The sequence below is a fragment of the Phyllostomus hastatus genome, unplaced genomic scaffold, assembly GCF_019186645.2.
Source record: "Phyllostomus hastatus isolate PE091 unplaced genomic scaffold, TTU_PhHast_1.1 phas_contig_150, whole genome shotgun sequence".
Lineage (NCBI taxonomy): Eukaryota > Metazoa > Chordata > Mammalia > Chiroptera > Phyllostomidae > Phyllostomus > Phyllostomus hastatus.
Window position 1 is genome coordinate 26,373,127 of NW_025333611.1, and position 25,912 is coordinate 26,399,038.

The 25,912-nt window shown below is 47.4% G+C and overlaps 1 pseudogene; it reads left to right on the forward strand.

Annotated features, from left to right (window-relative positions):
• Positions 1-4,248: 4,248 nt before the first annotated feature.
• Positions 4,249-24,887, forward strand: LOC123808474 (annotated as a pseudogene).
• The last annotated feature ends 1,025 nt before the right edge of the window (positions 24,888-25,912 follow it).

Sequence of the window (25,912 nt, forward strand, 5' to 3'; positions counted from 1 at the left end):
GAACAGGACAGTGTTTGTGCTCTTATGGTGTCATTTTAGAAAGAGCAGGATATGATGAATAGGAAGCAAATGGATGAATAAACAAGAAATTGGCATGAAAACAAAAGAGAATTGGTGTGATAGAGACACCAGAGCTCCTTGTGTGGGGTATTCAGGGAAGGCCTCTTGGAGGTGGTGACATTGAAGGTGAGACCTAATCCATAAGAAGGAGCCACCTCTGCAAAGGTCTGCAGGAAGAACATTGCAGGCAGAGGGAAGCTGGTCAAAAGCCTTAAGGTAGGTATGAGTTTGGTGTTATGGAGGAAAAGTCCAGAAATCACCAAAGGTCTGCATTTGCATTTGCAACCACAGGAAAAAAAATGGATATGCAGGGCAAATCCACATTTTTTTGTGGCCTGAAACTTATACAATTTGGGGGATGCTCTTCAGAAAAATAATACAAAAGTACAAATCCAAAATGAAGTTTTGGAAGGAGACTTTGCAAGTGAAAGGCTCTGTAGCTTAAGCTTAATAAACTTCCTGGAAAATTCATCCCTGTTGAGACCTGAGGTGACAAAAGAAAAGTAGGTTGAAGTATGAATTACTCACTCTTTTGGGGGCCAGAAACCCATCTGAGTTCGATGATGTGAAAAAAGTTGGCATTTATGATACGGATTCAGGACCCCTCACAGGACCCAAGGATGAGAATCTAGCTGGGCCAAACACATATTGCAACCAGAGACGCAAACACCAGCAGGACACCCTGTGTTTCATCTCTTCCTCTCTACACCTACACATGTGCTTTGCTCTTATCTTCCTCTTTGAAGATCAGCTCCATCTGCTTTCCTGACCCACGGAGCAGAACACCCTGGCCTCCCAGAGCACTCCGGTTTCTGTGTAACTGCTCCAACCAGCAGTTCCCAATGCAGTTTCCCAGGAAGCCTTGTAACAGACAGACTTGAGTCACTGTCCATCCTCGAGGCAAAAAAGAAAAACATCACCATGGCAACTAGGAGGCCACTCAGCCCTGAGATGGGAACAACGAGGGAAAGAGCCAGGGAGCAAGCCCTGGCGGTGTCTGCCGGGCCTGTTAGTCTCTGACTGCAGAGCAGCACTGCCCAATAGCAACATGCCGTGGGACCCAAATGTGAGCCACATGGGATTTCAGATTTCCTAGAAGACATGGTAAAGAAGTACAGAGAAACAGATGAGATTCATTTTAATAATACATTTCATTTTGCCCACTATATACAAAATGTAATTACTTTAATATGTACCCAATGCAAAAAATATTTTGCATTCTCTTTTGTACAGGGTCCAGCACAAATAACACCCCCTTTTTATTACAAAATATTTTATTACAAAATCATAAGCATGTAATTCTGTAACATAACAATATCACAATCAATGTCACATCATATGACATTTTAGGTGAAATGTTCAAATGAAAGCTATAAATTATTACACCAATATTCTTACCCTACCAACCACACTCAAGCAGGACTTACTTCTGCCAGACACCATACATGTCTTTGAAATACACTATGTGTTTTTCACTTAAAGCACATCTCAATTTGGACTAGCAGCATTTCAAGCACTCAGTAGCCACATGGGCCTATGGCTACAACAGTGGGGGTCTAGATTTCCGGGCTGAGACCTGACTGAGCTCACCCTGCTCACACACGTCACAGCAGGGCAAGTCTGTAGTGATCAAATGCGACTCTCTCTTGCCTGATGCAGTTGCACGTCTGCTCTGGGGCCCCGATAAATGTGCGGGATTAATCATCACTGGCTTTCAAAGTGCGCACAGCCCAAGCACAGCGGCTGCCAAATTGCAATTACAGAGCTCTTTCTGTGATGGATTCAGAGTTAATGTCTTTGTACTTCCTTTATTCCAGAAATGAAATTAAAGCCACTCCCTCTTACACACACAAAAGGCCCACTGAAACCTGCAGCTCTATCAGCAAATCGTTCGGCTTTGGTAGGAAGATCATTAGACAGGTTTTATGTAGAGCCCATAAAGCATCAGGAAAGCAGATAAATGTCAAAATCCTGGTTGCTCGGCTGTACTTCAGCTCAGCCTCTCAAAGGTAATAAATGCATGTCTCCAAAGCGTGTCTGCTTTCTCTACAATTTGCGGCATCCAGGTAAATAAGTTCTACAAGGCATACTCCTTTTTCACTACATGTATATTTCCCCCCAAGTTTTAGCCAGCACAGATGTATAGAGGTCAGATCTGTTCCCTCTCACTTTGAGGGCCTGGTTTCTATTCTGTCTGTAGGGTTTCGGGTGAGTTTTGTTTCAAAGATCAGATATGCCTGGATGAGAAGTCTCTTACTGTTCTGACTGGAGATGATGTGTGATGATTGCCTAATAGTTTGATAGCCCCTATAGTATGTGCCAGGCAATGTATTAAATGTTTATAGACATTATACCATTTAATTTTTGCCACAACATCATAGGGAAGTACTATTATTAACATCCCCATTTTAGACAGGAGGAAACTGAGGCTCGAGAAGTGTTCAGTGACTTGCCTCAAGTCATATTGTCACTAAGCAACAACACCAAGATTTGAACCCAAGTTGCCTGACTCCAAAGCTTTAGTTGGTGTCTGCACAGCACTTGGGCATAATTTCTAAAGTAGAAGGCCATCCATCCTCACTTCCAGGGGCCAGCAGGAAAACCAGAGGGCTTGGGGCAGGTGTCTGAGAAGACAGAATGAGGTCATGTCATGAGTGGACAGATCTAGAAGGTGGCAAAACAGAGCTCCTCTAAAGTGGGGAAAATAAAGACAGATATACAGATGCTGGGAGAGGGGGCAGCTGACCAGTTCTGACAAAGAAGGGCTGGGCTCCAGTCTGCCACTATTGTGAACCAGCCCTGACCTTACCCCAACAGTCTTGAACAAGCACCTGGCTTTCAGTGATGTGAACTTAATGGCTCTGCCAGGCCTCCCTGAGGACCTATTTGGATTAACTAGTTAATGGTTAAATAGTAGTTTGAGTAGGCAAAGGGCCCAATAAAATCTCTACCAGGGCCTTTTTAGCACAGAACCGAGTCCCCGTTAATGATAAATGTTAAGGGAAGATCAAGCCCTCTTAAGTTTTATTGCTTTAATTGAGCCATTTGGCAGTACGAGGCCAGACAAGAAAATAATAGCATACCCACGTTAATTACTCAACCCAGTGCTGCCAGACAACATCAATAATGTTCTCAGAATCTGCATATAATGTCCGTAACCTCAGGCGGAGGGCAGGCACTGGATAAACATTTGTTGAATGACTAAATGCCAGGATTCCACGTTTACTCAAGTGCCTACTATGTGTCAAACAGTGGATGATAAATACTGGATTTCTCCATTGATGAGGGCACAACCAGCAGCAAAGCAAACTTCCGATCAGTCCTGTTTGATAGCAAACCATCGAACAATGTCTCACAGCAAGGGGAAGCTGAAAATTCACTAGTAACCCTCCCGGCAGGGTGGCCGTGGAAGACTGAAGTCTCCATTTGCCAAGCACAGCATAAATAAAAGAATTTTCAGGAGCTATTCTGATAACAAACAAAATTTTAAGTATGCCAAATATGCAGACAATTAGCATCCTTTAAAGGACCACATATAGACAAGAGAAGATGAGTAAATTACTAGTTAGGGGTGAAAGTTATCCCTCAGTCACAAAACACCCCCACAAACTCTTAACTGTTTGGATATGTGCAAGTTTCCAGAGAACCAGCCAAGCAATTGGCCAGCTGGTTTCAAAAGTGTCCAGATCCAGTCAATCATTTAATAATGCCTTAACTCTTGCAAGACAAACACAAGAAAAGTCATTGCCAGGTTATGGTAGTGTCTCAAACCATATTGACTCATTCATGCTTTTATTTATTCAACTAGAATAAAACCAGAGCCAACTGTATGCCAGGCACTGTCCTAGACACCAGTGAAGCATGGACCAAAGACCACCTGTCATCCTAGAATTTACATTTCAGCAACTACTTTCAACTCACCAACAGAACCCATGTACACTTCAGTTCATAGTTTAACAAAATGAAAAGGCCTTTTGGACTAGCACTCAGCTTTTCCCATTGTGTTGATTCATTCTCTCAGCAAATATTTACTGAGTGACTACTGGACCACTCTGGAGCAATACAAATGCGTGCGAAGATGGGATTTCATGGAGCTCATTGGGTAGTTGGAAACAAAACATTTACAGGGGGAAAAAAACACAACAAAACACTGCAAAGGCATTAAATACGAAGAGCAAGGCAAACAGAATGCTGTACAAGTTCAGCCTCATGGCGGAGGTAAGCAGGTGGCATTCAAATAAGGATTTAAAGGATTGTATATTGTCTGCACATGTAAAATGAGAGGAAGGTGGGCATACTGGGGTGATGGACAGTCTGTGACTGATCAAAAGTAACTGGTCTTATTTTCTAATATAAATATTGGTTAAGCAAGGTTAGGCAAGCTGTGTCTCCCCAAAATTCATATATTGACCCTCTAATCCCTAGTGAGATGGTATTTGGAGGCAGGGTCTGTGGGAAGTAATAGTTCGTTAGGGTGGAGCCCTCCTATTGGGATCAGTGCTCTTATCAGGGTCACGGGAGGGGTTTGTCTCTGGACCACATGGGGATACAGCAAGAAAACACCATCTATAAACTGCGAAAAGGGCTTTCACCAGAACCCTGCGCTTGGACTTGCAGCCCCCAGAACTCTGAGAGATACATGCTAGTTGTTTAAGCCGCCCAGTCTGTGGTGTCTCGTTATCCAGCACAAATGGCCTAAGACAAAAGCAACAACTTCGATTTGCTTTAAGACTTCTTTATCTAAATGAAGTTTTACAGCAGCTGTTGTCCTCAGTGCAACTGGACACTCCAGGTTGACCTGCAATGAAAAGTCAAAAGAGCGGAAAATTCGATTCGTTCCCCAGGCCCACCACAGAGCTGGCTGCTAGAAGTGCTGCAGATAAACCTGAGGCCGTATTAAGGTTCAGCAGAAAAGGGCCCAGGCTGTTAACGAGGTCGGCCACAGCACAGGGATCTGAAGGTGGGAGGGGGGTTGATTTCATTGCCATCCCTGCGTTCAGGCCAGACCTCTCTGAATTACAGAGTGAGGAGGGCTGCGCAGAGTTTTACAACTGTTTTAGTGACAGAACCCTTTCAGCCAATGAGATCTTGGTCGACATTCCCGAATGTCGGGAAGGGTGGAGCTGTTCTCGTTGAAACAGGGAAGGGAGAGAGAGGTCTAGAGTCCCACCCAAGGACCCCTCCTCTCTCATCACCTGCAGCACACTTGAATCACCACCGCTCTTTGAGCCCGGGGCTCGCTGTGTTCCAAGAACAGCATTTAATAGTTGGTTCGTATTAAATTCCGCAAGAGGGCTGCTAAGCACCATGTTAAAGAGCAGAACCTGAGCTCCTTAACACGAGGTTCAGGGCTAAGCCCCAGGTTCACAACAGGTGGGGCGTGACGAAGTCGAGGCCCGGAAGCCAGGCCCCTTCCCTCTTACTTGGGCGTCACACGTCTCTAACTCGGCAGCTCTCCCAGAGCTCGTCACACACTGAACACCTGGGACTTGCAAACAAGTGAGCTGAGGGGTGTCGAAATAAACTCAGGGAAAAGAGGGGGAGTGCTGCCTCTCCGTCTGAAAGTGTGTCTGCCTTCCCCCACACACCGTTCCCATGAGCCTCTCCGTCAGTGGCGCGGTGGAGGCCGCCACGCTGAGCAGCTCCGGGCCCCCGCACAGACTCAGGTCCTCCTCTCACTGCAGGAGCTGTGGCAGCCCGAGCGTGCCCCTGACCCGTCCTCCGCTGCATCTAAGGAGAGCCTGCCGTCTCTGCCTGGGCTGGAGCGTGGGGTGCAGCCGCAGAGGGCTGACACAGGGTGGTCACAGTGAGTCCCCCCCACCCCCATAAGGAATTTACAGATTCCATTGCATGTCTATTGTCCCACCAAGCCCACGCCGCTCATCATCATTGCCATCACTTCTAGTCTGAACCACGGGGGCTGCCTCCCCTCCCACCTCTTCTCCCCTCGTCCACTCTGGCCTCACCAGAGTCCCTTCTGTTTTCTGCAGAGCAGGTGGAGATCCTTTAATAATGCAAATCCAATCGGATAACTCCTCTGCTTAAAACCTTCACCAGTTTCCTGTTGTCCTCAGTACCCGTGGGAAGAGAACTTACTTGTGAGAAAATGTGTGTGTGTGCACGTACACTCTCACAAAGGAGGGTTCACACTATTTGAACTGGCACATAATGTTAGTTCAAGCTCCACGTGACACGCAGAATGGCATATTTATTTATTTGTGTGTGTGTGTGTGTGTGTGTGATATATTTATTTTTAGAGGGGGGAAAAGAGGGAGAAAGAGAGGGAGAGAAACATCGATGGGCAAGAGAAACACCATGGGTTGCCTCTTGCACACCCCCAAATGGGGACCTGGCCCACAACCCATGCATGTGCCCTGACCAGGACCCATGATCTTTTGGTCTGTGGGATGACACCAAACCCACCGAGCCACACTAGTCAGGCCTATTCCTTTATATTTATTTAGATTCTGCCTCACTTCACAAAGGAATTAGAGTGGCTATGCATACATAATATGTTTCCTAGGAAGGCAACCACAGGAAGCTTTCTCAGCTGCATTCTGGAAATACCAATTCCGTGGCATGACCCAACTACAGTATAAAATAATAATAAGTGATTGTTTTATTGCCCCAAAACCTCCAAAAGGAAACTAAGGGACAAGACGCCTGCAGAGGTGCCCTGGCTCAGCGTCAGGATGATTTCTAGATCACCAAAAGGGCATTCCCAGGTGCCTTAGGAGAAACGGAGTCATCCCCTGGGAGAGCAGCCTCTGCGTCGATATCCCGTCAGCAGTGGCGCCCTGTCCCCACATCAAGGGAAACCCCCCAATTGTGTTAGAATTTAGAAAAGGGCCCTTTCTAATCGTTTTTCCTTGGTGGTCCAATTTTATTTTAGGGTTTTTTTAAGTACTAATTTTAAATTAGGCAACACGGATATTTCAAAATTCTAAAGGCAGAGTGCGCATAATAAAGGCTCCCCTGTCCCTGTCTTTCAGCCGCCCTGTGGCCTCCTCCAGAAGCAGGCCCTGTCACTAGTTTCCAGAAGTAGTTTCCATACACAGAAGTCTGCACGTTCACAGTCTTTATTTTCATTCGAATAACGGAATTCTATTCGCAATGCCCCGGGCCTCACTTGTCTTCCCCACCTTGCTTTTCCAGGCAATGGTTTATTGTGAGACCCAGCCTCACTGCCCATGACCCTTGGAACAGTGGCAGGGCTGCGTGCTCGTGGTTCTTCGTGGGCCTGAGGGACTTGGTTGTGGCTGAACTGCAACTCAGACTGACCTCGGGGCTCATGGCCTGCAGAAGGGCAGCTCTGGGGCAACAGGGCAGGGTGGGCCGACCTGGGGTCAGACAGTCAGCCGGAGCCTCCCTCTACACATCACTCAGGGACACACTTATCTTTATAGCCTTTAAATCATTTTTATTGACAAGGAAATACAAGAATATATTCCCTCTGGGGGGAGAAAAAAGTCAAACAGTACGGTTGAAGTAAAAGCCCATTCAACTCCCCAAACCCACATCCACTTTACCCAGAAGTATCCACGGCAGCCAATTTGGTATTTTGTCTTTGAGCCTTTTGTTATTGAGCCTTTGCTGTGTGGGGAAGGTTGTATCTGTTCCGTTTTCCTGTATAGGGTCATAGTCGATGTAGCTGCAACTTGCTTTCCTCACTTAACACTTTGTCTCGGCCTTACTTCCACCTTAGAGTGTGCAGACCCACTTGTTCTTTGTAGCCACCACGTCACGATTCCATTGTAGGGGTGTAACATAGTTTATGTAAGGATTTCCTCTTGATCCAGGTTGTTCCTAATTTTTTGTGGTGACACCCAGTGCTGTAGGCGAGAACTATGCACTAGGTAAAGTAATTTCTCTAAAATACAGGAGAGAAATTTTGGAGGTAGAAGGTATGCACACATAAAATTTTAAAATACTCCCAAAGTACGCTTCAAAAAGGAAGTTCAGGTTTCCACGAGGCAGTGTCACAGTAAGTTGTACAAGACTGCTTTTACCCCAAGAGATTGTGATCTGAAACTCATGGGTTCACCAGCAAAAAGAGGCATGCAAATCCACAGCATAACGCAGACTCTAAAAAATAAACAAAGCGCCATTTGCACGGGCATCAAGGGTTGGGGGCAGAGAGTGCGAGCAGCCCCCTCCTCACTGTCTCCTCCTCCAGGCCCTGCTCCTCTTCCCTCCTCCTCTCTGGTTTAAAAAGCAATATGGAAGCGTGGAAGGGAGAGGGTCGGGGCTTCAGCGGGAGTGACGCAGAGCACGGTGAATAGCTGCTCTAACACAGACTTCAGGGCACTGCATCAGCAGACGCTTCGAACAAACTGCTGGTGGCTAATTGCACTGACCCAGATGGACTTTTCCCACTGGGCCTCTGGAGGTGCTCGGCTCCTCAGATTGTGACGTAATGAAATCATGAGCTACCAGGTTTCCTCAAGTTCTCCAGCCTTCACACATTACCCGTTCTCTCAACGTCCAAATACAGCAGCTTCTTTCCCCATTGCACAGCCTCTGGCCAAGCCAGCTCCCTCCTGAGGACTTCTGCAGGCTCCAGGGTGGCTTACGTTCTCCTGGTCACTTCCTGTCCCCATCCTGCTCTTGAACGTGCTCTCGGCCTCTCCGTTCTCACCTCTCTGCTCACACTCACCATCGCTGCCATTCCTTCTTTATGCTCCCAAACACCAACGACTTTACTGAGGGGTGCGGGTGAAGGAGCGGGGTCACAGCACAGTGCGGAACAGGAAACACATTGCAACAAACAACAGGCAACACTCTTTGGACAAACCGCTCGACCACTGTATCCTGGCAGGGGCCGCTGGCTGAACATCTCATGGCAACTGGCCAGGTCACCTCCCCTTTCCCAAGGGCCCTCTGCCATCTCCCCAAATCCCTTCCAATTCCACTGGCCAGGGAACAGTTCCTCGATTCCTACTGCTTTATTCGTATATGTGCCAGCAATTGAACTCTCTTGTCTTGCAGAGTGGTTAACAGACTCCACTTGTTCGGATCTGGGCTCTGTTACATGCTTCCTGCATGATCTTTGGCAACTTACTTGGCCTCTCTGAGCTCCAGTTTCTTAATATAATATGTAGCAGGGGTTACTTTAGAATGTGTTTAAAGCATTTAGCACCATCCCTCGTACGTGAGTTCCTATAAAGTCCATGAGGATATCATCTCTCGTGCTGGGAAATGACCCCTCAAGGTGATTACCTCTCAAAAGAGCAGTTACTGTCCTGTGTGAGTTCTGCCACCACCTTAGGACACCCAGCAGCTGACTTTTAAGGTAATTATTTTCCTTCTCATGAGTGTGTCATAGCAGAGCTTCTGCCCTGGCCAGGTGGCTCAGTTGGTTGGAGTATTGTCCTGTAAACCGAAAGGTTGCAATTTCGGTTCCCAGTCAGGGCACATACCTAGGTTGCAGGTTCAATCCCTGTCCAGACTGCATGTAGGGGGCAACCAATCAATGCTTCTCTCTCACACTGATGTTTATTCTCCTCCCTTTCTCCCATCTTTTCCCTCTCTCTAAAATCAATAATCATGTCCTCAGGCAAGAATTAAAGAAACAATAATAATTTTTTTAAAAAAGAAAGCTTCCTCTCAGTTTAACTCCTCAGGAGTGTTGCTTACGAAATGCTGCCGTTCTCAGGGGCTCCTGGTGAACACGCCCAGAGGCTCTGCGACAGCGTGAACGAGCTCCACCCGGCCCACAGAGCCGAGATTCAGAGCAATCGCTCCCCTTTGCGCCCTTCCCAGATGGCACCCCTGCCCACTCAGGGGCTCAAATTGGACACTTGGGGGTCGTCCTTTCCCTTATCCCCACCCTCAGTCCCCAGCAAGCCTTTCTGGGTTTGCTTGCAAATGCTCTGTTTCCAGCACCACCGCCATCAGCTCTCATGTGGGCCCCTGCCATGTCCTTGCTGGTGCCCCTGCCGCCACTCTGGCCCCGCTACAGTCCCTCGTCCGCCAGACCAACAGAGCCATGTGACAGCCTCAGTCAGATCACTCCCCTCTCCCGCTTGACCCCCGTCAGTGCTTCCTGTCACCCTCAGAGGAACATCTAGGCTCCAGACCAGATCGGAAGGGCTCTATCTGACCCCCCAGCTGCATCTCTGGCCCTGACCTCTGCGACCCTCACAGCTTACCTCCTTTCTCTCCTCTGGACGCCGGGCCCCACCCACCAGAGCCTTTGCACCTGCTCTTCCCTGGGTCAGTCCTCCCCTGAAGCAGCTCCCGTGGCTCCATCCAGTTTGCCGATTTCAGCACAGAAAGACCTTCCCCGCCACTTGCTCTTACCAGCGCCCCCTCCAATTTCCCTAGTTCATACCACCCTGCTTACTACCTTCCCAATCTCTCTATTCACATGTTACCATCTGCTCCCCACAAAGCAGTGAGCTTCATGGGGGGCAGGTGCTTTGTCTCTTATTCCCTGCTCTGCCCTACCACCTTGCACAGTAGGTATGCAGTACATACTTGTCAAATGAATGAATGAACAAACAAACAAACATGAATACATCAACAAGGAAAATGAAGAGGAAACTACCAGAGGACCTTGTGATTGAAGGACACACTCCACGGGAGGGTTCCCAAGGCAGCTACCTCTCCATAAAGGAGCCCAGTTCCTCACGATGATACAGGAGTAGCTCGGAGCCAGGAGTAGCAGCCCTGAAGCCCCCTTCCCCGTGGTCCCCTGAGATGGCAGAGGGAATGTCTTCCCATCGCTCAGAAATGCCTATACCACCACGGCAAAAGGGCAGAGCTGCTGCCTCCAATGCTGATTTCCATGCAGCCGCTGCCTTCTTCCTCCCAGCAGAGAGCCCACCGAGTTGCCATAGCAACAGAGGACTGTGCCAGAGTCCAAATAGGGATGTCTGTATCTCCCAGCACTTCTGGAGAGGGCAAAGGGCAGGAGGGGAGGGTGCATAGTTGTGTTCATTCTCTGTCTGTCCCTGGCCTGTCCTGCTCTCTCCTCGTTCCTCCACCCACTCACAGCACCCTCCTCCGTCCCTCCACCCACTCACTGAACCCGGGAGGAGGAAGCGCTGCCTCCAGAGTCCTCCCCTCTGCTCTCTCTCCCGCTGTGGGAGGAGAGGGGACGGATGGCCTCATCTTTGTATCCTGTCCAGGCCCACAGATTGGCCAGAAGAACAAAGGGGAAAGATTCTCTGATGGCTCACAGCTTTCAGATATTTTCTGCCCAAATACCACTCTGTTAGTCTAACTGGTCACCTCCTGGAGTATTTGGGTCTCTGTTGGCTGCCTTTTTGGTCCCCCTAAATTGGATGAAACCTGACTTTTACTCCCCAGAATCTAAGAACCCTTGGAGGAGGCTGCTAGGAAACAGTTTGTGCTATTTGTCAAAACAGTAACAATAGCATCTAGTACTCACTAAGCAGAGATGTGGCCTGCGTCACTTCTCACAATCCCTACAACTGCCTGGAAAGAACGCATTTGCAGTCCTCTTCATCTGTGAGGACAGAGGCTTCGTCGTCCCTGGGGTCACTGAGAGGCCAGGAGGCCACGCTGACATCTGAACACTGCACTCTCAGGCTCGGAAACCCAAGCCGTGGCCACCGCTCTGCACGGCAAGACACAAGCAGCTACAGGGAATGACACGGCTAGCTTCCCCAGCCACAGCCAGTCCCCTGGGTCCTCACGTGGTCCCTCCAGGCCACGGTGACCAGCAGTTGGCTCCGGCCCCATGCCGCATCACCCCCGCAGGGATCTGACAGCAGCCCGCTCAGAGAGGGAACAAAGGCATCTCTTTTAGCCCCTTCTTTAGAAACCTTGACTCCTTGCTGCACAAGCAGCCCCTCGGATTGGCTGCTACCATGGCAACTGGCCTGCGATCTCTGTCCAATTATGCCAGCCCAAACCACAGTGCCACTGTGTCCATTTCCTGCCCAAGTGCCCCAGCCTGCAAGCCCAGCCCCTCTGACCTCCAGGCAGCTTTGAATGCCCACACTTTCTCATTATAGCTGCTTTTCAATTCCTTGGTCCTGCCTGAAACCTTTATACTCTGTACTGAACTTCTCCTCCCAATAGTCCATTTGTCACACCAGGGCCCCCTGCTCTTTATCTGTGGTTTCTGAAGCTCTGATTGTGTGCCCAGGCTTGCCCCCAGTTCACTTGTGCACCCCAGACTGGCAGATAGCTTGGACACACAAGTTTCGAACATCCTGGACTTAGTATCTGGCACCACGATCTTTCTGCTGCAGTTGTGACCTTGTCAGGGGTCTACAATGCCTGGATTTGAAGTCTGACTTCTTCACTCATTCATTTATCATTCATTGACTCACAAGCACCTGCTATGTTCCAGGCTCTAGAGATACCACAAGTAAACAAGAGAGTGGAACGTGCATTTTCCCAGGGAGGAGGGGTGATAAAAGCAAACAGGTCAACAAATACATATGTTGGATGGTGGTAAGTGTGAAGATAAAGGATCTGAGAAGCTGCAGTCCTCAGGATGCACTTTTCCTCTGTCCTCAGCCGAGCTCCCCACTTCCAGAGGGAGAGGGACACAGATGCCAGGGATGAGGACAGGGTTCATGGTGTCCGAGGGACACTCCTGGACACAAATGGCAGAGACCGAGCTCAGGGTGAAGACTCTTTAGGCAGGGATGCAGCTGGGGCCTGAGGCCTGGGAGTCATCAGGACTTCACCACCATCTCCTCCCTCTCTCGGGCTGCCAGCTTCCTTGCTGTTCCTTGCTGTGCCTCCTCCCGCAACATGGGGAGGATGGCTGCTGACAGGTCCTACGAGTTTACTTTCTACAGCCTCGGCCATGGAAGACAGCCTGACCTCAAGCATTCCTCCATTCCAAGACCAAAACTCCAAGGGAAGAGAGGTGCTGGCCAGATCAGAGGTTCCCAGGCCTGGAGTGAGGAGTGCAGGCCAAGGATGGTGGATCAGAGCTCTAACAAGGAGGCTCCCCAGTTCCAATTAGCTCCCTGTGGTTGGGAAGGCAGGTACCTCAGGGTCCAAACCACCCCTATGAAGTGAGGCCCACCCAGGCGTGTGCCCCCTCACTTCCTCACCCTCCCTCCCTCCCTACGGCTTTGTACTTTCATGGTCTCCGTTCTGCTCCCGAGAGGCAGCTTTGCAGCCAGTGCCACAGTTCAGTCTCCAACCTTAAAGTCACCTTCTCAGAGGTCTTCTCTTCCTGCCTCACCTGTGTCACCTTCATATGACATCCCACCCACTCCATGCATGACCCCAAGTCACCACTAGCACTGGCTGTTGCATACAGTAGGTTTTTCTGAAGTTTTGGGAACACCCTGTAGCTCAGAACTAACTTGAACTCTACCCGTAGAACAGAATCGATTCTCACTGTCTTCTATCCTTAGTGCTCATGCTAAGGATATCACATTGTTTCCTACCCTCCTTGACCTCTCCCGCAGAGCTTGCAGCAGGCACCCTGAAATTCCTGTTTCTTTTCATTGAAGAGATAATCACCTTTCTGCCTCCACTCAAATCAGGTTCCTGAGCCTACCCTGGCACATCCTAAAAACACACGAAGGTGCTTTGCTAAACCAAAGACCCTTCGGTCTGAGCCTACAAAGGTCAGGAAAGGCTTTGAAATGAAAGTCGGTGGTTTAACTTAGCCACTCAATTCTTAGGGCTCCACTGCACAGCGACCAGAGCCAGGGCAGGAGGTGGGTGGGGGGTGCAGGGTTCACGCACAGACTTCAGTTTGGCCCCAGGACAAAGCATCATCCACCTCAGTACCGAGCTCGGGCGAGGGCGACCAGGAGAACCTACACAAGGTAAATCCCACTGCAGTGCCTTTGCTTAGATGGGGCTGTATGCTCTGATCCCTTAGGCCTCCTCTGAGGGGTGGGCTCAGCAGGACAGACTCAGCAGGTCACACACCAGCCCAGCACTTCGAGGGTGACCCAGAGGAAAAATGAACAGTCACCAGACAGCAGAGGTCAGGGATGCTTCAGTAAAGGGTACAAAATCTACTTCAGAGCAGAGAAAGAGCACAGGAACCCCCTCTCCCAAGGCCAGTTATATTTTCCAGCTGAAGCAGTTCAAGTCCAAGCTTGCAGTCCCCATGCCTGCCCTTTTCACTCTCAGTGCTGTGGGACTCAGCAAATCCTGGACTTCTAACCATGCTGTCTCCTCTAAATCCCACTCCTGGATGTGTGAAGATTCAAGGACGACAGTCGTCTGGGAAGCTGTGCCCTTGACTATTTCCAGCTACTTGAAGCGATTTCCGTGAACAACCAGAGCCCCCTCTGTGGCCTTGAAAACCCCACGCAGGGGAGGCCTGCTCACACGGGGCACTCATGCATGTTCCGGCGTCTTGTCGTAAAGGCCGTTTTCAATCTTCCGGAGGGATGGGAGGTGAGGGTGGGAGATACCAGCTGCCCATCCTGCTTCTGTTCTCTTTCCCCCAAAGATTTCATAGGAGGAGAATTATCAAAATCTTGGTGCTCATTCCTTAAGAATCCTGGTTCCTTCTCATTAACTAAGGATCCCTGAAGTCTGGACTTATGAACGGACTCCAGAGTTTGTGATGTGAGCAAACTACAGGCTGTTTCCACAAATGCATTTGACTTTGAATCTTGGGCCCGGCCACATGGCCACTGGGATCTCTTCCCCTCCTTCCTAGAGGGAAGTAACCTGTGCAGTGGCATGAGAACGGCTGTAGAAACCAGGTTGCTTTGGGGATCTAGTCCTAGCTCTGATGAAGTTTGACTCGGAGCAATCACTCACACCTCATGGTCTCGCTTTTCTCGTCTGTCAAATGCATTTTTTGACAAGGGAAGTCTCCTAACCCATCACTCGTCTCTGCCATATGGTTTGTCCCAATTGTGTTCCACCTGTACTGTTATGTAATGTGGGGTTTTTTTTCATTGAATTGCCTTTTTAACTTGGCTTTATGTTTAACAATATATGCACAAAATCACATGTTTAAAGCACTAGTTTTATTTTTTCTACTGTTCACTAAAACAAATACTAATTTTTAATCACGTTTATCTGTGTGACTCCTGAAACCGTGCTGGACACTGCCCATGTGCGCCACCCTCTGGGACACGCTGAATTGGAGCGTCTCTTCAGCTCTTGCATGCCTTCACCTCCACTGTGGAATTCTAATATTCCTGGAAAGGAAAGGCAATTTAAGATACATATGCATATATATTTCCTTAGCCAATGGCCAGCATGACCTTTGAAACAAAACGATTGTGTTTTGACTTTCCTCTCCCCCCACAGTTTCCAGACCCCAATCTGAACCTGAGGAGTATAGTGGCCCTGCCCACTGCCCTTCCCTCAGAGGCACCTCAGAGCTCACGAAGGCCTCAGCCCCAAATGACCCCAGGCCTGCACTTGTATCAGGTGGGGGCCTGTCACAGCCCAGCGGGAAAGGGCTGGCCCCTCCCACCCACCAGGGACTGGAGAGTTGGCATTTGATCCTAAGCAAGTGATCCCAAGGTTCGAGCAAGTCTTTGTGGGTTGGCAGCTTGGGCTCCCTTCATCCCCCACTCCTTCCTGGAACTATTTGGATGACACAGTCCTAGAGACTCATGGGGATCCGTGGCTGGGAACTCTTCTCTGGTAAGAAACTGGCAAGCAATAGAAGGGAGAGTTGAGCACCTCTGCTGGGGAGGGGAAACAGAAGGAGTTTCCTGGGTGAAAGAGGGGCACCCGCACAATGAAACAAAAATTAAACAGATCACCAGTTGATGGTCAGGGCTGCTTTTTGCTACCTCAGAGATTCTCCGCTCTGGCTGACCATCAGAATCATTTGAAGGGTTTAAAAAAATGAATGTAAACACGTGGCACACATATACAATAGAATTCTACTCAGCCATAAGAAAGGATGAAACACTGCCATTTGCGACAGCATGGATGGATCTTGAGAGTATCAAGCTAAGCAAAACAAGACAGATGGAAAAGGACAAGAACCATATGATTTTGCTCATAGGTGGGATATGAAACACAAAGCAGCACATAAACAAAAGAAACAAACTCACAGGCACAGATACCAGAGGCGGGAAAAGTGAGGAGGTTGAAGGGGGTCAGATACACGTATGGTGACAAAAGAGAACTAGACCCAGGGGAGAGCACAAAATGCGGGGCACGGAAGATGTATTATAGAATTGTGCACTTGAAGCCTTTACTATGTTATTAACCAACGTCAGCCCAATAAATTAAATAAACAAATAAATAAACTTAAAAACATCCCCAGGGCTCTGGCAGTGCGACTCAGGGCTGCAGTGTTGTCCCAGCACTAAAAGGCCATGGGTTGGACTCCGAGTCAGGGCGTGAGTCTGAGTTACCAGTGTGGCCCCGGTCGGGGCGCACACGGGGGGCAGCCCATCGGTGCTCCTCTCTGTCTCCCTCTCTCTCTTTCCCCCCTTCCTCTCTCTCTCTCAAATCAATAAATGGTGAGAAATTTAAACAAAAACTTTAAAAATAAATAAATAATAAAAAAATTAAAATATCCCTATGCTACTATGCAACAACTCTACTCCCTGGTATTTTCCCATGATAGATGAAAACATATCTCCAGCAACTGTATTCAAAGAGCCAAAGCAACCCTGACAGCCCCTCGGAAGGCCAAAAAGCAAGCAGAGGTAGCCATGGGGCAAAATGCTACTCAGGAATAAAAAAGGAGTGAGCTGTTGTATGACATAGGCCACAACATGGATGAATCCAAAAAAAACAGTATAAGAAGCAAAAGAAAGTGGACACAAAAAAGTACATACTTTGTAATCACACTGATACAACATTTGAGAACAGGTAAAACTCATCTATGGGGATAGAAATCACAACAGTGATTGTTTACACAGGATGGAAATGAATTTAACTTTCTGAGGCCATGGCAACATTTTCTATATGTCCATTTGTCAAAATTCACCCAGTTATGCTCTGAAAATCTGTACATTGCACTGTACATAAATTTTACCTACATTTAAAAAACAAACCAAAAAAATATATATCCTCTGGTCCCATCCCATTCCTAGTGAGTCAGAATCTCCAGCAGTAGAATCTGAAAATTTGTATTTTAAAAAGCTCCCCAGGTCTCCTGGCACACAGCTGGGTTGGGGAACCTCTGGCTCCTCAGAAAGCTTCGGCTAACTGCCTCATAGTTTACCGGAACTGAGGAAATGATAGGGCTGCTGCTAGAAAGAAACAGCTACTGCTTATTGAACACTTACTCTGTTCTCAAAATCTTCCAATAGCCCAGCAAGGCAGGTATGATTTTCTCCATTTTACGGATTAAAAAACAAAAAGAAAAAAACTGAGAGCAGGACACTTGGCCAATCAGACAGCTGGGAAGTAGCAAAAGTCCTTAGCCCAAGTCCTCATTACTACAAATACCTCCTTCTTTCCACCGTCATTTGTTCATTTTGGAGGTTTTGTTTGTTTGTTTAATTGATTTTTTTAGAGAAAAGGAGGAAGGGAGAGAAAGAAACACCGATTTGTTGCTCCACTTATTTACACATTCATTGGTTGATTCTTGTATGTACCCTGGATGGGGATCGAACCCACCATCCCCAACCTTTGCGTATCAGGTCAACGCTCCAACCCACTGAGATACCTGGCCAGGGCTGTCGTTTGTTTCTTTTGTTCATTCATTCCAACAATCAAACACAAATATGAATTGTGTCTTCTCAAGCCAGCCCGGGGAGCCCGGCCCTCTGAGGGGCAGTAAGCCTCACCACCTCCCAGAGAAGAGAGAAGTGATGGGTGAGGAAGATGACATCTGTGAGGCAGCATTTACCTTTGCTTTGTAGACTTGGGGAGGAAATGGGATCCCAGGCCTCTTTAGATTTTAATTATTCAGGTGGTTTGGGGAAAGGCAGGAGGTTTATGGTTATATAAGCATAACTAAAGGAAGCCTCTGTTGCTTACTTTGGGAACTTTCCAGAAGCTAACACCAATAGCAAGTCATGTTAAAAATGGGTTAAAATCATTATCGGATTATGAATAATTCACAAGGCACCCCCTGTTACCCATTACATTTTGTTCTACATAATTGCTTCCTGGAAATCTGCTCCCAGTGCAGAGAATTGGGAGCATGCATGAAATTGAATATTCCTGTCCTTGACAAGTAAATTTAAACAAAATTGTGAATTAGTTTCAGTCCACTGCTACCTATCCCCTTTGAGTTGATAGGACTGGTCCTTTACTCCAGAGAGATAACTGAGCAAGCAAAAAAGGATCTAGCTCCTTGGACAGGGAGGTCAGCCACAGTTCCTAGCCACACCAGGCAGTGTCCGATGTTCTAAACTGTGGCGGCTCCAGAGCTAGAGGAGGATGAATCAGAGTCAAACCACAAAATGCACTCTGCACGGTACAAGAGAAAGATGAGAACAACCAGGATAACAAGGAAAACCTTTTCAAAAAAAAGTGAGATGTAATCCACATACCAAAAATTCAGCCCTTTTAATGTATACAGTCACTTTACCCCAGGCGACCGTCCACCTACTTCTGTCTGCCCTTTACACACACTTCACATAAACGGACCTGGGCAATATGTTGCCCTTTGTGACTGCCTCCTCTCACTTAGCGTCATATTTTCAAAGTTCATCCATGCTGTTGCGTGATTGAGAACTGTGTTCCTTTCTACTGTTGAATGATATTCCATGTATGGATGCACCATATTTTGCTGATTCATTCGTCAATTAATAGAAATTGGGTGGCTTCCCTATTTTAGCTATTATGAACAGTATACCGCTATGAACGTTCGTGTGCAGGTTTTGTGTGAACATACATTTTCAGTTCTCTAAGGCATATATGCATGTGCCTGGGAGTGGAATTGCTGGGTCATAAGGTCACTCTGTTCAGTTTTTTAAGGGAGTGCCAAACTGTTTTCCCCTGGGGCTGCTCCATCTTACATTCCCACCAGCAATGTACCAGGGTTCTGCCCTTTTCTATATCTCCTTCTCTAGATGCCCTTGCTTGACCTTGTCAAAATTTACATGTTCTATGCATTATTCAGAGCTAATCTACATTACTGGTTTCATGTGTCATCCCTCTGGATAAGGCATTCACAATTTAAGAAGAGCTTTCTGGAGATACACTAATACATTATTCAGGACACTTTCAAATTCAAATTGTCTGAAGCAAAAACAAGACTTATTTACTTAAGTAGCTAGGAAGATTGTGGGGTAATTTCCAGATCTAAGGAGGGGTTATGGGAATGAAAACTTCAAGGTGAATCTCTCGCCCTCTCACTCTACCTCCCCCCACCTTCACAAATCTCCCCCTTGCTTCTTTGGTGCCCTCTACTCTCTCTATCTCTCATACCTGTAGCCTCTCCGTGGCCTCGTTCAATGCCAGGTTCTTTCCAAGTACAAGAATGTGGCTGCCAGCAGCTCATACTGACATCCCTCCAGTTTAGTAGCTTAGATCTAGGCACAGGAGCCCTCTCTGTCCCAGCATCAAGTACGTCACGCCCTTTCCTGAATCAATCATGTCTCTGGGGAAATGAAATCCCCTGTTGAGCCCACACTGCCTCCCACACCCACGTCTGTGGCCAGCTCAGAAGAAGGGAATGTATGTACAAAGCAAGGGGGTGAGACGGACATGCTGGGCAACCAAAAATAATCCCAGCCCAAGACCTTAACTCAAAGGGGAAATTCTAGCATTAGAGACTTTCAACATCACGGTGGACACACAGAAGGATGCTACAGGGCTGGAGGACCTGGAATGACCCCATAGCTTACTCTGTCTGAGTCGGGAGCCAGTGCCCTGGGGGTAACAGAAGACATGGAGTCCCTGGAAGACCAACAGGCACCTTCCAGGTTACAGGGTGACACGCACCACCACAGCACACGAGGAGACCAGAGCAGGCCCGCAGTCCGACCTGCCATGACTGCCTCCTCAGTCATTTCACTCTGTGTGATTTCACTTCTTCCAAACGAGTGGAACTGAGTCTTTTTCAGAAATGGAGAAACAACTTCAGTAATTGAAAACATTTTTTATTTTACTTTCAGTGGTTTCTAACATCTGAGAAGGGCGCTCAAGGGACTTTCAAAACTTCTCAAATAAGGTTAAATGAACAGCTATTAGAGCCCACACAGTAAAAAGAAGAAAATGAGCTGAATCCTCAGACGGCAGAGCTGGAGGAGCCTGTGGGACCACCTGGCCCCCCCCCCACTCACTTTGCAGAGGGAGCAGTTGAGGCCTGGAGCTGGAAGGGGCCTGTCTGGTTGTGCAGATAAGGAGTGGCAGGCAGGGCTGCCACTAAGTCCAGATCTCCCAGCCTGTGCCCCTTCTTCTTGACCAGGCCACCTGTCACACTCTCCCTTGTGAGCACAAACTTCGATTAAAAAAGATATGGCTCCATAGACTGACCAGGTGGCTCCACTGGTCGGAGCATCATCCCATACACCAAAAGAGGTTGCAGGTTGATTCCTGGTCAGGGTACATGCAGGAGGCAACCAATAGTTGTTTCTCTCTCACATCGATGTCTCTCTCTCTCTCTCTAAAGATCAATGGGAACATCTTCAGAGTTAAAAAATTCATGTGAGGATTAAAAAAATATGGGTCCACATACATACTAAAGGTGTAAGAAGCAGGTGCCGTATGGATGCAAACATTCTCCGGGTTTGATTCACTCCTGAAGCACTGCAGGAACCCAGTCCATGCTTTGGGGAGGATTCTTGCTGAAATCAGCATTGTTTGTGCCGTACTCTAGCTGTGAGTCACAAACTGCACAGGAAGCATTTTAATGAGATTTCTGAGTGAGGGAGGAGAGTTCTCAAGGGTGAGGAACAGAAAGAGGTGCAGACATTTTTGCAGCAGAAAGAAGAGCTGAAATCAACAGATTCGGTTTGAGTGCTGACGATGCGTGAGGTTCTGTGGGTGGCACAAAGACAGGTCAGACCAAGCCTCCTCGCTGCTTACAGTCCAGTCACCGGTGAGAAGAGACGTACTCCTTCAGAGCCTTTTTTTTTTGTACTAATTTGGAAGAATATGTTATGCTAAGAGTTTAGTTCTTGTCTGTCTTATAAATGGCAAATATTTCTCTCCAGCTTTCATTTATCTTTTAACTGGTTTTTCTTTTCTGAAGTATTTAATTTTCATATGATCATATCTATCAATCATTTCTTTTGTGTTGCCTAAGCCTTCATGATTCAATATTCTTTTCTACAATTTTTTTAACCAGAGAAAATCATGTATTATAAAACCACGAACCGTCCCTTAAAAGCTCAAGTGCGCAACAACTTGAACACAACAGAATGGAGTGGCCCCCGGAGTTTCTAAGGATCGTGTCTGTGAGTCAGGATTTCCGGAACTAGTGGGGGTTGGGTCAGGGAATGAAGATGGCATCATGCAAGACCGATTGCTGGTAGAAAGAGCTGGCTGTTAGGATTTCTAACAGGTCTTAACTCAGCATACTCATACTTTAAACCAACGGATCTAGAGACAATGGCCCGAATGGAATAGAGCCTGCAGGCATCGTCAAGAGTAACTGGAATGGGATTGTCGACAGCTTTGACCAAGAACCGCTCAGAGTCCCTCCTCCACAGCATCTACGCCTGTGGTTTTGAGGAGCCCTCTGCCATCCAGCAGCGAGCCATTCTTCCTGTGTCAAGGATACAGAGGCAGTCATGGCTTTAGGAGACTACATGGGTGCCTCCTGCCATCCCTACATTGGAGGTACCAATGCACGAGCTGAGGTACAGAAGCTGGAAATAGAAGATCCCCATTATCACATCCCCAGGCCATGTGTTTGATACGCTTAACCACAGATACCTATCTTCCAAATACATCAAGATGTTTGTACTCAGTGTAGCTGATGAAATATTGAGCTGTAGATTCAAGGACCAGATCTATGACATATTCCAAAAGCTCAACAGAAGTACCCAGGTGGTTTCGCTGTCAGCTACAATGCCTTCCGATGTGCTTGAGGTGACCAAGAAGTTCCTGAGGACCCCATTTGGATTCTTGTCAAGAAGGAAGAGTTGACTCTATAGGGTATCTGCCAATTCTACATCAATGTGGAATGAGAGGAGGGAAAGCTGGATGCACTGTGTGACTTGTGTGAAAGAAACTCTCAGCATCACCCAGGCTGTCATCTTCGTCAACACTCAGAGAAAGGTTGATTGGCTCATTGGAAAGATAAACACCCAAGACTTCACCATCTCTGCAGTGTATGGAGATGGGGTCCAAGGTACAATCCTGAGGGAGTTCTGCTCTGGCTCTAGTAGAGGCATGGACGTGCTGTGGGTTTTCCTTCCTTCCTTCCTTCCTCCCTCCCTTTCCTCCCTCCCTCCCTCCCTCCCTTCCTTCCTTCTTCCTCCCTTTCTTTTTTTCTCTCTCTCTTTTTCTCTTTATTTATTTTTAGAGAGAGGGGAGGGGAGAAAGAGAGGGAGAGAAACATCAGTGTGAGAGAGAAACATCAATTGGTTGCTTAGGGAAGCACATGCCCTGCACATGCCCTGACCGGGGACCAAACCCACCACCCAGGCAGGTGCCCTGATCAGGAATTGAACCAGTGACCTTTCGCCTTGAAGAATGATGCCCAACCAACTGAGCTACATTGGTCAGGGTGCAGCAGGTTTCTTTAGTTACTGACTCTGACCTTCCCACCAACAGGGAACACTCCATCCACAGATTTGCTCAGGGTGGATGCCTTGGCTGTAAGAGTGTGGCTATTAACATGATGGCTGGACAAGAGTCTTCGAGACACCAAGACCTTCTACAACACCTCCCCTGAGGAGAGGCCCCTCCATGTTGCTGACCTCCTCTGCAAGGGGCTGGCCTGCCCCCTGACCCCAGCCAGGGTTCTGTCCTTGGGGGCCGAGCAGGAGGAAGGGCGGGGGAGGGAAGGGAGCCAGAGGATAGACATCCATCGTGTCATTTTATTTTTGTTTTCTTTTTTCCTCTGCATTCATGTCACTTTTGAGGCAAAGAAGGAACTGTGAACATTTTAGATGCAATTTTCTTTGGGGTGGGCTCTTGCCCCAGGCACTGACTGTTTTCCCCAAAACACTGATCTACTTCCCTAACCTGGTCCACCTCCAAACCCTGGAGGCTCTGCCTGCTCCAGACAAATTCCTCTGAAAAGGATCCAAGGGGACTGTAATGCCACTCAATCTCATTTACTAGACCAAATCTTGAGAGAGAACCTCTGAGTTAGGTGGCCCAGGGGATTCTCCCCAAGTGGGGAGAGCACGGGAGAAAAAACAGTAGCCATTTTTACATTGTTCTGTATCGCATTTACTGATTCAGGAAACAAACTCAGAATTCTGAGGAAAATTACTTGAAAACTGAAAGAAAAAAAAAGAGCCATTGCTCCCATATCCATCCTACTTCAATTTTCATCTGAATTTTCTTCTAACACTTTTGTACATGAAATATTAAACTATCTGGAATTGATGTTGGTGTACAATGTGAGTTAGGGATCTGTTTTGTTACAGATATTTTTCCAGATGGTTAATCAGTTATCATAATAACTTGTTGACTAATAATTCTCTTCACTACCAGTAATGGTTTATAGAGGTGCAGACTGGAAAGCTGTATACTGGTGGTCATTGTTCTAAAGTGTGTGCAGGAAGCCACGGCACTTCCCTTGAACAGTTGGAATGTAATTCCATCCCCGAGAGTCAACTGGACTTTGTCACTTCTAGTCAATGCCCAAGAGTAAGGGCACAGATTAAGTGATGGCACATCCATAAAGGGAACATTATATAGGTTTGAAAAACTATGCTGTAGATGGAGACTCGTAGGTACGGAAAGATGGTCATGGTAAATTTATTATAGTGTGATACCATTAATATACACACTGATAAACATGGATATGAATATATGAATATATATATAGAGAGAGAGACATACATACATCTCACATGTCAATAGTAGTTGAGATGTTAGGTATTTTTACTGCCTTCATTTTGTCTATGTGTATGTTCTATACATCAGCTAGGTGGGTGTATGTTACCTTGTAAAGAGAAAAAACTGGTAAGAATTATTTTCAATTCAAAACTTGACTTCCTCTCTACTAGATGGCTGGCATCAAAAGGACTACAATGCCAAGCATTGGTGAGAATATGTAGCAACTGGGACCCTCAGCCATGGCAGATGGGAGCGTAAGTTGTTATAACCACTTTGGAAACCTGGTTGGGCAGTATTAACAAAGAACATACTCTGCCCCATGAGCCAGGGACATGGTATATACCCCATTCCTTTCCTGAGTATATATCATATACACGAGTGTTTTTATTTATATACACCAAAGTACACATGTACAAAAGCTTTCATTAGAGCTTAAAGAACAAGAGTCCAACACCAGATAAACAGCAGCGTTCAGCAGCAGCAGGCCGGGTAAAATGACTCGTTACCAAAGAATTCCACAGAACAGTGAAAAGGAACAAATGACTACAGCATGCTACAATGTAAATGAATTTCACAGAACTAACATTGAGTGAAAAAAAGTCTGGTACTAAAAAGCACATACTATATTGTTCCATGTACATGCAGGTCAAGAACAGGCCACATGAACCTATGATGACAGAGATTGGAAAGGACCATGAGGGAGCCTTCAGGGTGGGGGGAGTGTTCTACACCTGCGTTGTCCAAAACAAATGTAGTGCAGGCTGTCTGTGTAATTTAAAAGCTCCTAGTAGCCACTTAAAAAGCTGTAAGAAAACAGCAATACACCCAAAATATGTGGCTATTCAATCACCATTTTTAAATTATCAGTGATGTATGTTTCCTTTTACTTTTTGCACTTCAGTTGTCAAGACTGTGTTTTACACTGACAGCACCGCCTGTCCCAGCTGGCCATGCTGCGATTGCTTAGCAGCCGCGTGGCGGCTGGAAGCTGCTCTGCTGAACAGCACAGGGCTGTGTTTTGACCTGAGAGGGTGTATACTTGTGTAAAAAGTCATCAAGCTACACATTTAAGATATAAAAGTTATACCACAATAAAAGACATAAAAGTTTTTAAATAAACATTTTTTTAAGATTTATTTCTTTTTAGAGAATGGGGAAGGGAGGGAGAAAGGGGGAGAAACACCAATGTGTGGTTGCCTCTTGAATGCCCTCTACTGGGGACCCAGCCTGCAACCCAGGCATGTGCCCTGACTGGGAATCAAACCAGGACCCTTTGGTTCACAGGCCTGCACTCAATCCACTGAGCTACACCAGCCAGGGCAGTTTTTAAATAAACTTTAAAAAATTTACTTATGTTTAGAGAGAAGGGAAGGAAGGGAGAAGGAGAGGGAGGGAAACATCAACGTGCCATGCATAGAGAGGTTGCCTCTTGCACACCCTCAGCAGGTCACAGGCTGGCACTCAATCCATGGAGCCACACCAGCCAGGGCTAAATAGACCTTTTTAAGAAAAAGGTTAGGAGACATATCCAGCAAAGAAAAGCAGCCTGTGGCTTTTCAGCTCAGCTGACCAGCCCTCTCTGGAGCAGAGGACACTGTTCAGAGTCCCAGGGTCACAAGTCCAGTCAGCTGCTTGGCCAGCACCGCAGAGTCTTCCCCTGGGTGTGGTGGAGCAGGGCGCAGCCAGCTCCACGAAAAGAAGGAAGAACAGGAACTTGGGGAGAATACACTGTGCCAATAGAGTGGGGAGTGGTTCCAAATGTTTAAACACAGCGCCTCCCACTGTGTTTGCCCCAGTGAAGAAAATGCTCTGGGACTCAGAAGAGAGGCAGATGAGATCCCAACCCACGGCCAAGAAGGTGCTCACAGCCACAGCTGACCCTTGCTCCACTCAAGCCTGAGAATCCACCTCTGTAAATGTACTCTGAGCCCACAATTTAAGCCGGTGTTCCCAGGTAGGGCAGGGGCCATACATACACCTGATGATTTCAGTAGTGTGGCAGTACACCTTCCTTGGAGAAACGTGTATTAAGTCCTTTGCTAGTTTT